This window comes from Nuphar pumila, chromosome 17 (assembly GCF_984573655.1).
Source record: "Nuphar pumila chromosome 17, dmNupPumi1.hap1.1, whole genome shotgun sequence".
NCBI lineage: Eukaryota > Viridiplantae > Streptophyta > Magnoliopsida > Nymphaeales > Nymphaeaceae > Nuphar > Nuphar pumila.
The window spans coordinates 42,919,630-42,932,856 of record NC_143265.1 but is presented as its reverse complement, the minus strand read 5'-3'; positions in this window follow the sequence as shown (position 1 = coordinate 42,932,856).

The following is a 13,227-nucleotide window of genomic DNA, read 5'->3' as shown; positions in this document are numbered from 1 at the left end:
AAAAAAAATCCTAAATTAATCTCAGGATCTTGGGAATCTGGATTCTTCGATGCCACACTTGTCCAACATCCATTGTAAGATTTCCTATTCCATATTTGAACCTGAAATCCCCATAAAACAGGGTTAGACTTATGATAGCCAAGTAAGTCATTAATCAAAACCATACAATTCAAATATTAAGCATGATTTCAATAATTTACAAATCAAAATGCATTTATTCAAGAACAATTATGCAAAATAAGGCAATTAAAAACAATTTAAAATAATGCATAATCTCAGATCAAATTCTGTGAAAGAAAGAGGTCATTGTTTCGATATTAACGCCCTCCTGGTACGGTGGAGAGTACTCCGATCTCAAACTAAGTATTTCGGGGGTATATTATTCTATTGTGGATTACCCGGATACCTGAGTGAAACGGGCTCCCATGCGAGCGGTCAACGACCGGGAAGATTCTCAGCAATGGCGAGCAAACAAGGAGAGTTGGATGCATCCACTGGCATGCGGCAGCCTTGAGACCCGTTGTCTCGACCTCCTCAACCCGAGTGACAGGAGGTCCAGGGAATCTATTGCTCCCAACAATTATCATCTTCACAATGTCACTCCTGGTTGTACCACTACCCCTTCCAGGGTAGGCTAAACCTAGATGGGCTTGAAGGATTCTTTTATAGGACTTTTCATCTTTTCAAAAACTAGGCTCAATAGCCAAATCATTCCTTTCAAATAAACACGGTTCATATGTATCCAGCCCATCCAGAATTTTGCTCTATCATAACGAGCATTCGCCTGTGAAGGCGAGAATTAAGTTTGTGTAGACATGACTCATGCAGCAATAAAATCTTTCAAAAATCAACATGCTATACAAAATTCTTCTATTTATCAATATCATCAATGTCTTAACCATAGTATTCGATTTAAAATCATAAGATTTGAAATTGAAATATGCAGATATTGAAATATGCATTTGATCATAAATCAAATTTAGATAATCATGCATGAATCAAAAACATGAATCAAAAGCATGTCTAATATAAAATTATAAGATTTTGATAGAATAACTTACTTGGATTTCGATAGGATAAAGCGCCCGTGCTTTGATTTAATCTGATAGAATTCATTATATTAGTTAATATTTTTATATCAAATTTTGAGTAGTATTTGCCCTATGATTTAAAGAAGTATCTTTTGAAGAAATTATTAAAAATCTAAAAAAAATTTATTTGTAATTGACTTTAAAACTTTTATAAGAATTTTCACAGAGTTTCCTCTGTAATAACTCAAATGTTCGAAAAAAGGTTTGAACTTGAATTCGAGTTGTAAGAATTCGAACATGACTTTGCATCACAAATATTTTTATAAAGGTTTTTCAAAAAATTTGATTTAAATATTTAAAAGGATTTTTGAAAAATTTTAACAAAATTTCTTTTATAAAAATCAATTTTTTTCTGAAATAATTATAAAAATTTTGATATATCTTCTACTAAAAATTTCTAAACTATCTGAAAAGCTTTTGCCAAAATTCTGATTAAAATAATTAATCTTTAGAAATTATTTAAAAATTTGGTCAGAATTACTGCTATACTAATTCTACTTTTTTTCAAAAATCTTTAAATCATTTTGACAGAACTCCTGCTATAAAAACTTAATTTTTCAAAAGTCTTTTATAAAATTTTGCCAGAACTACTGCTAAAGTAGTTTGGAATACTTAAAAATATTTAGAAAAATTTGAACAGAACTTCCCTTGCGTAGAGGCTGGGTTGGATTAAATTTTGACAAAATTGTCAAAATTTAAATCCACACAAAGTAGAATTGGGGTTTAGAAGGAGAATTTGAATTCAGAAGATGGTTCTTGAATACTAACCTTGTTTAGTTGATTTGAGCAGCGCTTCCGCTATCCAAATCTGACTTTTCTGCTAAGTTTAGCAGAACTCCTGCAGGTAGTGCTTCTGAGGCTGTTTCTGATCTGACGGAGCTTCTTGCAGAAGAACGGACTTTGCTAAAAGAAAGAGGAAAAGGGCTAGAAGAGGTTTCTCAGAAAAAATCTGAGATTCTACGGAGGTTTTGGTTTAAAAGTTAGAGAGAGAAAATCAAAGGTAGAGAGAGAAAGTAGGAGAGAGAGAGCTTAGAGAGAGAAGGGAGGGTTTTGAACTTGAGTAGAGAGAGAGGGGGTGAGGGGTATTTATAGGAGAGAGAAGGGAGGTCGCCCCCCCCCTTGTGGGGCCCACTTTGGTGACATTTGTCACCAAAGTAAATAAAAAATTAATTTTTGAATGACACTTGTCATTCTTCTAACAAGTGTCAAAGAGAGAGAGAGGCTTAGTGTCACCTCCTCACTGAGGAGTGACACTTGTCCTCCCATGGTTTTGGAAAACCATGGCCTGTCCATGGTTTTGGGCCAGTGGTTTTTCTAAAACCATGGTCTGAGATTAAAATATTATAAATTAATATATTTTATTCAATTTGCTACTTTTTAATACCCAAGTTAACCTTGGCTCAATTCCATCTTTCAGAAATGCCATAGGAGATTTAGAATTACTTGAGTGTCCTTCTGTAGTTCAATAAATTACATAGCCTGCCATTGAAAATGGTAAATTACCATTTTCGTCCCTGACAATTTTATTAATTCCCTGAAAATATCCTAAAAGAAAGATTACTATTTTGACCTTATATAGTTGGGTATTTTACCGAAAAATGCCACTGAATTGGCAAATTACTAAGCTACCCTTTGACAATTTGATTAATGACTAGAATGTCCCTGAATTCTGATTTTTGAACAAGCCTCAACAAAATTTTATCAGGATTTTAAATATATATTCAGATCTTTACTTTGAACAATACTAACCATAAAAATAAGGGTTTTAACACTATAATTCACATTCAGAATAAATAAAAATTAAAACTTGAATTTTCTTCAGAATTTATAAATCATTAAAAATTTTGGGTATTACACTTCCGCTGATTCTGATTCATCTAAAATTTCCTCTGGCTGAACTTGCTTCTTGGAAGTCTTCTTATCCTTGTGCCCATGGAACTTCTCTCTAAATGTATTCTTTTCTGAACTGATCCTGGGCTGCTCGTTCATCATTTTGGTCATCATTTTCTAGAACATGGCATACATCTGTGGGTCTATGCCATCCTCCTCTTGTTGCTGATCTTGACTTTTGGGGGGATCCATTTCTCCTTCTGAGGCTGAGGAGTGTTGTGGTGATGCGGTTCTTCTTCCTGACCTTGTTCTAACCATCAAATGTTGCAGATGCTCTCTGTAGTATAAAGTCTTGATTAGACCCTGAGGGAATTTTGGATTGAGAGGAAAATGATTATTAACGATATGGTAGACAATTGGAAAAATATCCCATTACTAGGGATGGAGTCGCTGCTGAAATCACGACAATTGTGTTGTCATTCTTTGTAAGAGAAATAATAACGAAAAATGTGCCTTGTTACCTAGGCGAGGTCGTCACCCACGAGGAAAACACCATTTTTGAAGGAAAGAGATATCTCTTGGAAAAACAATCCGCAAACGGATTTAGAATAAGGAGAAGGCAAGTGGATAAACAATTTCCACCGCAATAATCAAGGTATGCACGAGGAAAATATGATGAAGAATTTTGCAAATAGATAAAAGAATTGAAAATCCAATGAGAGAAAACATATGATTTTAAAAAATTGCAGGCAGAATGAAAATGCAGCTGGAAATTCAAGATCCAGTAGAACGGAAGAATGGAAAATCACCTGGAGTTTTGAAAGACATTGGATATTTGGGAAAATCTTCTAGGGTTTGAGAAAATAAAAGGAAAGGACGCGAATATGGGTATTTGAAAATATTTTGGGAAAAATGTAAGAAAATAGAAGTAATATACGAACAATCACATCTTGCACAAACATTTATGCACATACAACACTCCCTAAAAGGCTGACTTTAGATGCATCATTTTAAAAACGACTGTAGGGTCGTAATCCTAACTCTAGGTTCAGATCATCTTTGTCCAATCCAGTTATGCCAATATACCTGAATCGAAATCCGAGGTACGTGGCATATAATTTCAACTCCAATTCTAAGGTAAGGTTTTCCAACATCCTTGAGCACCTACCGATATACTCCGGACTGTGGCCTGCGGTACGTGGTAGGGGTGCGTTAACCCAAATAATTGGCCCAGTTGTGAGGCTCTGTCTCGAACTAGGGTTCTGGAAGAGAGCCGAACAACGTGAAGACCGGGTAATGAAAGGTAAAGGGGGTTTGGAAAAATGATCACATGCAAGAAATAGAGGGCTCTAAATCCTAAAGAGGTAGATTTTGAAAAATCTTTGAAGAAGCATACATTGTTTGCATTCAGATCCTAAATTGAGGAGAGTTGTGTTTAGACCTAAGTCTATGTGTACATGAAAATATCTCCTCAATCTGGTCCAACCAAACCATGCCTAAGTTATATGCAGTCAATGACAGCTAGGTCAGAATCTAGGCTCCTAGGTTCGCATGATAGCAAAAATAAAGAGCTGACATTTTATCAACATAATTTCGATAATTGAACTAAGTCAAGCACAATTTTGATCAGACAAGGACAGGTTCCATCACGGTCGCCAAACTTGTTATCGTCGCAAAATTTTTCTCGTCTTCCTTTCCTTGCGAAAGAGAGAGGAAAATGCTTTCGTGATTCAAACTTGACCAGATTTTGGAAATTGTTTTGAAATACTCGCCTCCGTTTTGAAAATCGTGGGAAAATCCATGGGATGGGGGTCGACCTGTCGGTACGAGGTTCGACCGTTCCTGCCGCCTTTAACAGGGGTAATCGAACCAAGGACCAAAATTGTGCTTGACCTAGTTAAATCATCGAAATTGTGTTCTATCCTAAAAGCACAGAGAATTCAGGCATGTGCTATGAGATTTGGTAAAATATAAGTTGGAAAACTATGATGTATGCTTAGAAAACATTTGGAGTTGAAAAACATTTCTCACGAAAAAGATGGAAATCAATCTCTCAGAAAACTCAAGAGAAGAAGATTTGAAATCTCAAGAAAGTTTATAAAGATTTGGAAAATCTGGAAGAAATGAGAATCTCGAGAAAATGGTAAGAATTTTTTAGAAAAGATGAACACTTGAAGAGGAAAACACTTGTCAGGAAAACTCGGACTTTGAGAAGTTTCTTAGAAAATGATGAAAAATTTATAGGAAAAATCATTGGAGAAGGAAATTCAAAACTTAGGAAGTTGAAATCCTGAGAATATTGTATTTGAAGTATCTGAAAATCGACTTTGATTCTTGAGAAAGATGAAAAATTCCTTTTTGAAAATGGATCTTAAGAAACTAACATTTTCAGGGAAAATCACGGGAAAACTTTGACTTGGGAAATCCAACTTCAAAATTCTTCATAGTTTCTTGAGAAATCGATTTCCAGGGAGTGAAAATTTCTTGAGAAAATCATAAGAAAAGCAGATTTTGCCATGATGCAAATGATTTGAATGAATGAATGCACTTTGAGAAGATTTTTCTGAGAAATTTGTTGGAAAAATGTGTATTAAGCCAAAGTAAATCCTTCACATATTCTGACTGTGGCCATGAATATGTTCAGGGTTTATTTGAGTTAATTCACAATATTTTAAAAAAATGGAAACATGATGTGCATTTTTAGGATAACCTAAGAGTGTAGGCTCGGTGTGACTGGTAGAAAGATGATGGATCTGGGCCTCATCCATATTTTGACTAGGGCCGTAAATATGGAGTCCACCGAGTTCATCAACTCTCTAAGAGTTGGTGCACGTGCAATTCGTGTACATCCATGGTGATTTTGCAAAATGAGATATCTGAATCATAGAATCAGGATATTGCAGGAATCAAACTACATGAGATGCATCTTAATCTAAGCAGTAAAAGTAAATATTATTCCAAGTTTGATTATTACATCTCTGACATAAAAAATAAAATAAAATAAATACATAGTGTAAAAGAATCAGCATCCTCCAGATTTCCTGCAAAATGAGAATTAGTACAAGGTAGGGATACACAAGATACCCAAGGAAATGGGTTTATATAGAACATGTACAACTAAAATATACATGGTTATATCTAAATGCTGGAATTTATTCTAAATGACAGGGGATAATGAAGTTGTATTTACAAAAAGAAAAAAAAGAAAAAGAGAAATATCCACATAACTACTTGTATGTGAAGACAAGTGCACATGAAGATATACATATTATATATATATATATATATATATATATATATATATATATATATATATATATATATATATGTAAATATACATATATATATATATATAGGTAAATATACATATAATGAGAAAATATACATAGTAATTGGAATTCTATATGTAATGGGTAAAAACAGAAAATACAAGGTATATACAGTTTCTGTAGGTGATTTCACGAAGCCGTAATTTCCAAATTAGAACATATTTTGCAATAGAATTGGGTATGGAGCTTCCCTATATATCAATAACAAAGCATGCAAAAGATGGTTCATAAAGCCTGAATGGATATTAAAATATCCATCCATGAACATGGCTCATTTTCAAGACTGCACACCTGCAGAAAAGGGAATGTTTCCAACATTTGCATCCATACCAGCTCCACCACTAACCAAGGACAAGTTAATATCTGTAATATATATTGAATGAGATCTTGAGATAAATTCTCAATTGCAGAAATATCAATGGTCCCCATGCTACAAATTTTTTCCCACTAGCTAGCTCTTGGCAATGCTAGAAACATTACAATGATATTTTACAAGATGTATAAAGAATTATATCAGCTGGAAACTCTCCTAAGCAAAATGGCAATGGGTTGTTATAGATCTGGATGCACAAGGGAAGTAGTGCCAACTAACGGCACAGTAATTCTACAACAAATAAAAGGTTAGCAATGTAGACAGGATGATGAATATATTACAGAAAGTAAGACATTCCAGTAAAAAGAATTTTGCAGGAAATAAGACAGAATGATGAATTTATTAGAGGAAAATCAATGGAAAATGAAAACAGCAAATGTGGTAATTAAAACTGGAAAATCGATAGAAAATGAAAACAGCGAATGTGATTAATTAAAACTGGAAACAGGGAATGATAAGTCAATATGATGAATCACAAGCAAACAGACAAACATGCTAGAAAATGCATAACGAAATGTATAAAGCTGGAAAAAAAAAAACAGAGATTCAGACATCAACTAATGCAAAAGAGGAAATTCAATCTATACGATGCATTAAAACAAAATTTTATTGGTAAATTGAAATGTAACAATAAACTCAAACAATGTTAAAACAACTAAAACAGGAAATCAAAGGCATGAGCCACAGAAAAATTAAAATAACAAATCAAAAAAAAAAAAAATCCTAAAAACCAGGAAATAACAACTACAACCTTCGATCTAATTTTATTTTTTTTGTTTTTCTGTTGCTAGACTGAAAGGGGACGACAGCTTGCTGAACCCTTGCTGCGGGTGGGCTGAAGGTAGATGGGCGGCAGTTGGCTGAAGGTAACGTGAAGGAGCTAATGGCTGGACTGAAGGAAAGGGGCGACCTACTGTCTGAAATTTCCTGCTGGTGAGCTGAAGAAAGGGCGGTTTGCTGCAGGAAATTCCTGCTGGGCTGAAGGAAAGATGGGCAGCAGTGAAGGAGCTGATGGCTGGACTGAAGGAAAGGGGCGACCTGCTGTCTGGAATTTCCTGCGTCAGATGACCTGTAGGCTGCGGAAGAAGGAGCAGCAACCTTTGAAAACGCTGGATGGAGGAAATGACTGCCCACATGGGAAAAGCTCCACCCCTTCAGGAAATTGCCTGCAATCAGAACCAAAGATGAAACGTAGTCCCCTTCCTCCACGGCAGAGAAACTCCTGCAATAAGCCAGCAAATCCAAAAATCTCTCGGTTTTCCCCTGTTTTTTTTTTTTTCTAAAGGAACAAAACTCTCTAAGCCTTGTGACTCCCCTGCGATAAGAACGAAAAACCCTCAATCGGCCCCCCTCTGTGGCTGTAGGAAAAAGGTTCTCCTCTTCGGTGAATCCCCTGCGATAAGCACCAAAGCCTCCTCTAATCGCCCAACTTTTTCCTCCTTTTAAAAACTTTCAGCCCCTAGAAGAAAAACTGCAGCTTTGAGCTTCCGTTATGGTTTTTAAAATTTTTTCAAATTGAAACTTCAATGTTGTCGTTTTCAATTGGGGCACATTCTATGTTTTTTCAAAATTTTGTTTCATTTACCTAAGTTTTAGGTAAAATGATTTTTTTTTTTTTTAGGGAAGTTCGGTTGTGCCATTTAAGGCTGCTTTCTTTTAAAAAGAAATCTTATTCAAGCAAATAAATGAAAAGAAATAACATGAATAGTGAAATATGAGAGGCTTTTATGGAAATGCCACCTCAATCCACTTTTAAAATCCTTTTGAAAAATAAAGTTTTATTTTGTTTTTAGCAAATCTTTTATTTTCAATTGGGGTGTCACATGTGTGTGGGCCCACTAACTAAAAATAAATAAATAACATTAAGAAATTAAACAGAAGAACTTGCAAATTGGTGCGATCTCCGGGTGGGTCCCACTTGAAAATAAGAAATTTACCTGGGAATCTGAGTATGATGCTAGTTCAAAGGCGGGTCCCGCTCCATTTATTTGAAAATAAAACAGAAGAAATAACCTCTCTTTTTTTTTTTAGAATTTTTATAATACGAGATAAAACTTTGTTTGTTTTCAAGAATTTGGAAAAAAAATGGTTTTTCAGGGCAAAAATATGGATAAAGTAAATGTAAAAAATTTTGTAAAGAGATTTGAAATCCTTTTGCAAAAAGTTTTGAGATAAAATCTTTAAAATCAATATCCAAATATCCAGATTGTTTTCCCTGAGAAAACTTTTGTAATTCAAAGTCCTGGGGGTAAAATGGGAAAGATTGGTAATTTTGAATACCTAGGGTTTTAAAAACTCAATTTTGAAAAGTTTAAAAATCTGGATTGACAATTTTAAAAATCAAGAGTTCCTGAACCTCGAAATGACATGTTGTGCAGTGACATGATATGAAATGTTCATGCAATGCTATGCAAAGACATGTTCCAAGAAATGTTACTCTGAACCAGGAATTGGAAATTCTAACTTTTTGTCAGGAATAGGATTTTGAAAATTTGCATTTTGAAGATGTCTTTGAACCTAAATATAGAAATTTTGAGGCTCAAGAATGAAATTTTAGACTTTCTGCAAGGTTCAATCTCAAAAAATGACCATTTTGCCCTTCATTGATTCCGGAGAACTGAAATGTGCGCATTGATAGAGATATCAGGAAGGTGAGTGAAAATTTGGGGTGTTTACACTTTGGTAGCCGACGTGGCCACCACAAATGCCTTCGTGTGCTTCTCACACAACTTCTTTGGCTTCGTCTTCGTCTAAGTATCTGGAATACTTTGAACTGAATCTGCAACGATAGAGGACATTGGCCAGAATGAAATATCGAGTAGACATGCGCTGAATGGCTCGCTGCTCTTTCTTTGAGAGTTCGAGAGGAAATTCACCGGTTTCTATGAAAGTTTTGATATTGTAATACCACAGTTTCTTCTTTTGCTCAGCTTGATGTACTTGTTCTGTTGGAAGGAAGGCAGGTTGGTCAAGTCTGCCAATTTCGAATGAGCGACAAGATTCTCCATTTTTGAATGTCATAATGGAGGCTAGGCTGGCTAGACTATCAGCCACTTGATTAAAGTCTCTTTTCATATGAAAGAGCTGAAATTCTTCAAACTTGTTGACAAGAGTTGAAATGATGTTCTGATAAGGAAATAGCTTCTGATCTTTCACTTGCTATTCGACTCGGACTTGATTGACAACGAGTAATGAGTCACTGTAAGCACGCACTCTCTTGACATTGAAGTCTAGTAGAATTTTTAGTCCTTGGATCAGGGCTTCATACTCAGCCATATTGTGGGTGCATTGGAAATCTAATTTGAGAGAAAATGGAATCATCTCTTTCTCTGGAGTGATTAACAAGATCCCAATGCCTATTCCGGCCATATTTTTGGAACCGTCGAAAAATAAATTTCAGACTGGATATTGTTGAATATTGCAGATGTGTTTGTCAGGAAAATCATCTTCAGCTTTCACTTCTTTTGCCAACAAAAAATCTATCAGTTGATCTGCAATTGCTTGACATTTTATTGATTGCTGTGAGACATATTCTAAGTCATACTGCATCAGTAAGACTTGCCATTTGGTGACCCGTCCGCTGAGGAAAGGTTGCTCCAAAATGTATTTGAGAGGATTGAGTTTAGACAAGATTTTGACTTCAGATGCCAGCAGGTAGTGTCTTAGCTTCTGACACATCCATACCAGGGCTAGGCAGGTCTTCTCTATTTGAGAGTATTTCTTTTCATAGTCTATGAAAGTCTTACTCACATAATAAATGACGTGCTCTATCAAGTTGCCTTCTTTGTATTGCGCCAAGAATCCGCCGCATGCAACTTGATTGACTGAGATGTATAATAAAAAAGGTTTCCCTAATTCTGACGGTTTCAAGATAGAAGGATTGAGAAGATACTTATTGATGCAATCGAATGATTGCTGACACTCTAGTCCCTATTTGAACTTCACTCCTTTTCTGAGCAAGTGATTGAAAGGTTCGCATCTTATTGCCAGGTTGGAAATAAATCGTTGAATTGATTGCATGTGTCCCTAAAGGCTACGCAATTCTTTGAGATTTGTTGGGGGTGGCATATCAATGATAGCCTTTGCTTTGGCTGGGTCAACTTCAATTCCCTTTTTGCTGACCAGAAAACCCAATAATTTGCCTGATTCGACTCCAAAAACACACTTTTGTGGGTTAAGTCTTAACTTATAAAGAATGAGTCATTTAAAAACTTGATCAAGGGCTTCGAGGTGATCTTCTTCCTCTTTGGATTTTACGAGAATATCATCAACATACGCATCCATGATTTTGCGCATCTGATCGTGAAAGATGACGACCATTGCCCGTTGATACGTTGCTCCAGCATTCTTGAGCCCAAAAGGCATAACTGTATAACAGAAAGTGCCCCAAGGCGTAGTGAAGGAAGTCTTTGATTGGTCGCGAGCGACCAACTTAATCTGATTGTAGCCGGAATATCCATCCATAAACGAGAACATGGTGTGCCCTGCCGTGCTGTCGACTAAAATATCAATGCTTGGAAGTGGATAATCATCTTTCGGAGTTGCTTTATTGAGGTCTCTAAAGTCTATGCAAATTCTCACTTTGCCACTTTTCTTTGGAACGACGACAATATTGGCTAACCAATCTGGGTAGTCAATAGTTTGGATAAATCCTACTTTGAGCAAATCTTCAAGTCCTTCTTTGACCTGTTGTTCTATTTTGGGATCCATTTTCCTCAGCTTCTGCTTAACTGGCTTAGCATCTGGCTTTAAAACGAGGCGGTGTTCGACCAATTTTGGGTCTAAACCCGGCATATCTTCATATGAACATACAAACACTTCTTCATGTTGCTTGAGAAAATTTGTAAGCCTTTCCTTCTCTTCCGAACTCAGACTGGTTCCGATTTGGAGAATTTTGGGATTGTCCTCTGAACCGATATTGACATCTTTAGTTGGATCTCGTACTAGAGCAGATGATTCATCTTGCTCCTGGACTGAGGCGAACTCTGGTAATTTCTGAAGAAACCGATCAAATTCTTCATAATCATCTGACTGCTTTGCAACCTTGCTATCCTCTGTGCTTGCTTTGACTCAGTGAATCGCTGCCGATTTCTGGAAAGCCTTTGGATTGAGAATGAGCTTTTTGATTGCTCGGGAAGGCATTTTGAAAATTTGGATAAGAAATTTGATTCAGGGAAAATTGCCCATCATAAGACAAACAATCATTTGAAAAGAATCATGCATAAAATGGCATTAAAATTATAAAATGAGGAGATAGACGGAAAGGAGACAGATGGCACCTAGATAGACAAAGAAACTTGAAATTTTATTGATTTTGAACTGATCAAAGACATTGATAGACTGAGACATTTATTTGGGAAAGAATAAAAAGAAAATAACAAATGGTTCTCAATGTGCCCCTTTGACAAAAATAGTCTTCTTTGGTGAGTCTACGTCGGAGAACCCTAGTCCTACTCTGTGGGGACGATGCTTTTGAATCACTGGCTTGACGTGGCCATCTTCGTTCTTGCCCAATCCTTTGAAGGGTTAATAACCATGCTTTAGAAGTAAATCAAACCCCTTTCTTGCTTTCATGAATTGTGGGAACAACGAATGATCTTTGATAGCGTTGTAGTTGATCCGACCTCCGATCTTAAAGAATTCAGGACCTCTCCATCGGGTCATGGCCACAGTGTGCAGAGATAATTCTGGTATTGTCTGGAATATTTCTCGACTTTCTCCAAGACTGATTTCTTCACTTTCCCTGATGCTGGGGATATCTGCAGTGAATGATGGTCGAGGGATCATGGGCTGCGGGAGCCTTTCTTCTGGGTCTTCTCCCAATACTGTTGTAATCATTCCACCTTTTCACCATTTTACACATTGATGAAGGGTGGAAGGTACTACATTTGCATTGTGGATCCATATCCTTCCGAGCAACAGATTGTAGGTGGGTGGTACATTGACCACATGAAAGAGGACGGAGTGCACTGAGTAATTGATGAACACCTCCAGGAATATCTTGCCTTTAGTTGTTTGACCATGATTGTCAAACCCATAGATAGTGATAGGATCTTGAATGTATTCTTCTTCCTTAATCCCTAGTGCCTTCGCTGTCATTTCGGGACATATATTGAGGTTGTTGCCTCCATCAACCAGCACATGGGGTACTGTCATTCCTCTTACTCGAATGACAATGTACAGGGCATTATTATGAAAGGAGTGAGGCTTTGGAAGGTCCTCATCCGAGAAGGTGATCGGTGCATTTGTCATGGCTGCATTCCCAATTTGTGCCATGTCTTCAGGTGTGGTACTGGGCTTGACTTTAATCTTTCTGAGCAAATCATCCAGTACTTGTTGATGCTTGTGAGAACTCTTGGCTAAGTCCAAAATTGAAACATTGGACAGAGCAGTCAAAGGATTTTGACTTTCATTTTCCAGCCTGGGCTTGATGAACTAATTAAGGAAATAAAAAATTCCTTTTAATTTGGGGGATGATCTTGTGAGCCTTTCAGACACTTTCATCATGCCAAATGCTGAGATTATGTCCATCTTCTTAGAAGTTGGAGATGCTTGTCGTAGCACTGACACCTGATGCTGAACTTGGAGATCTTGGATGGAACAT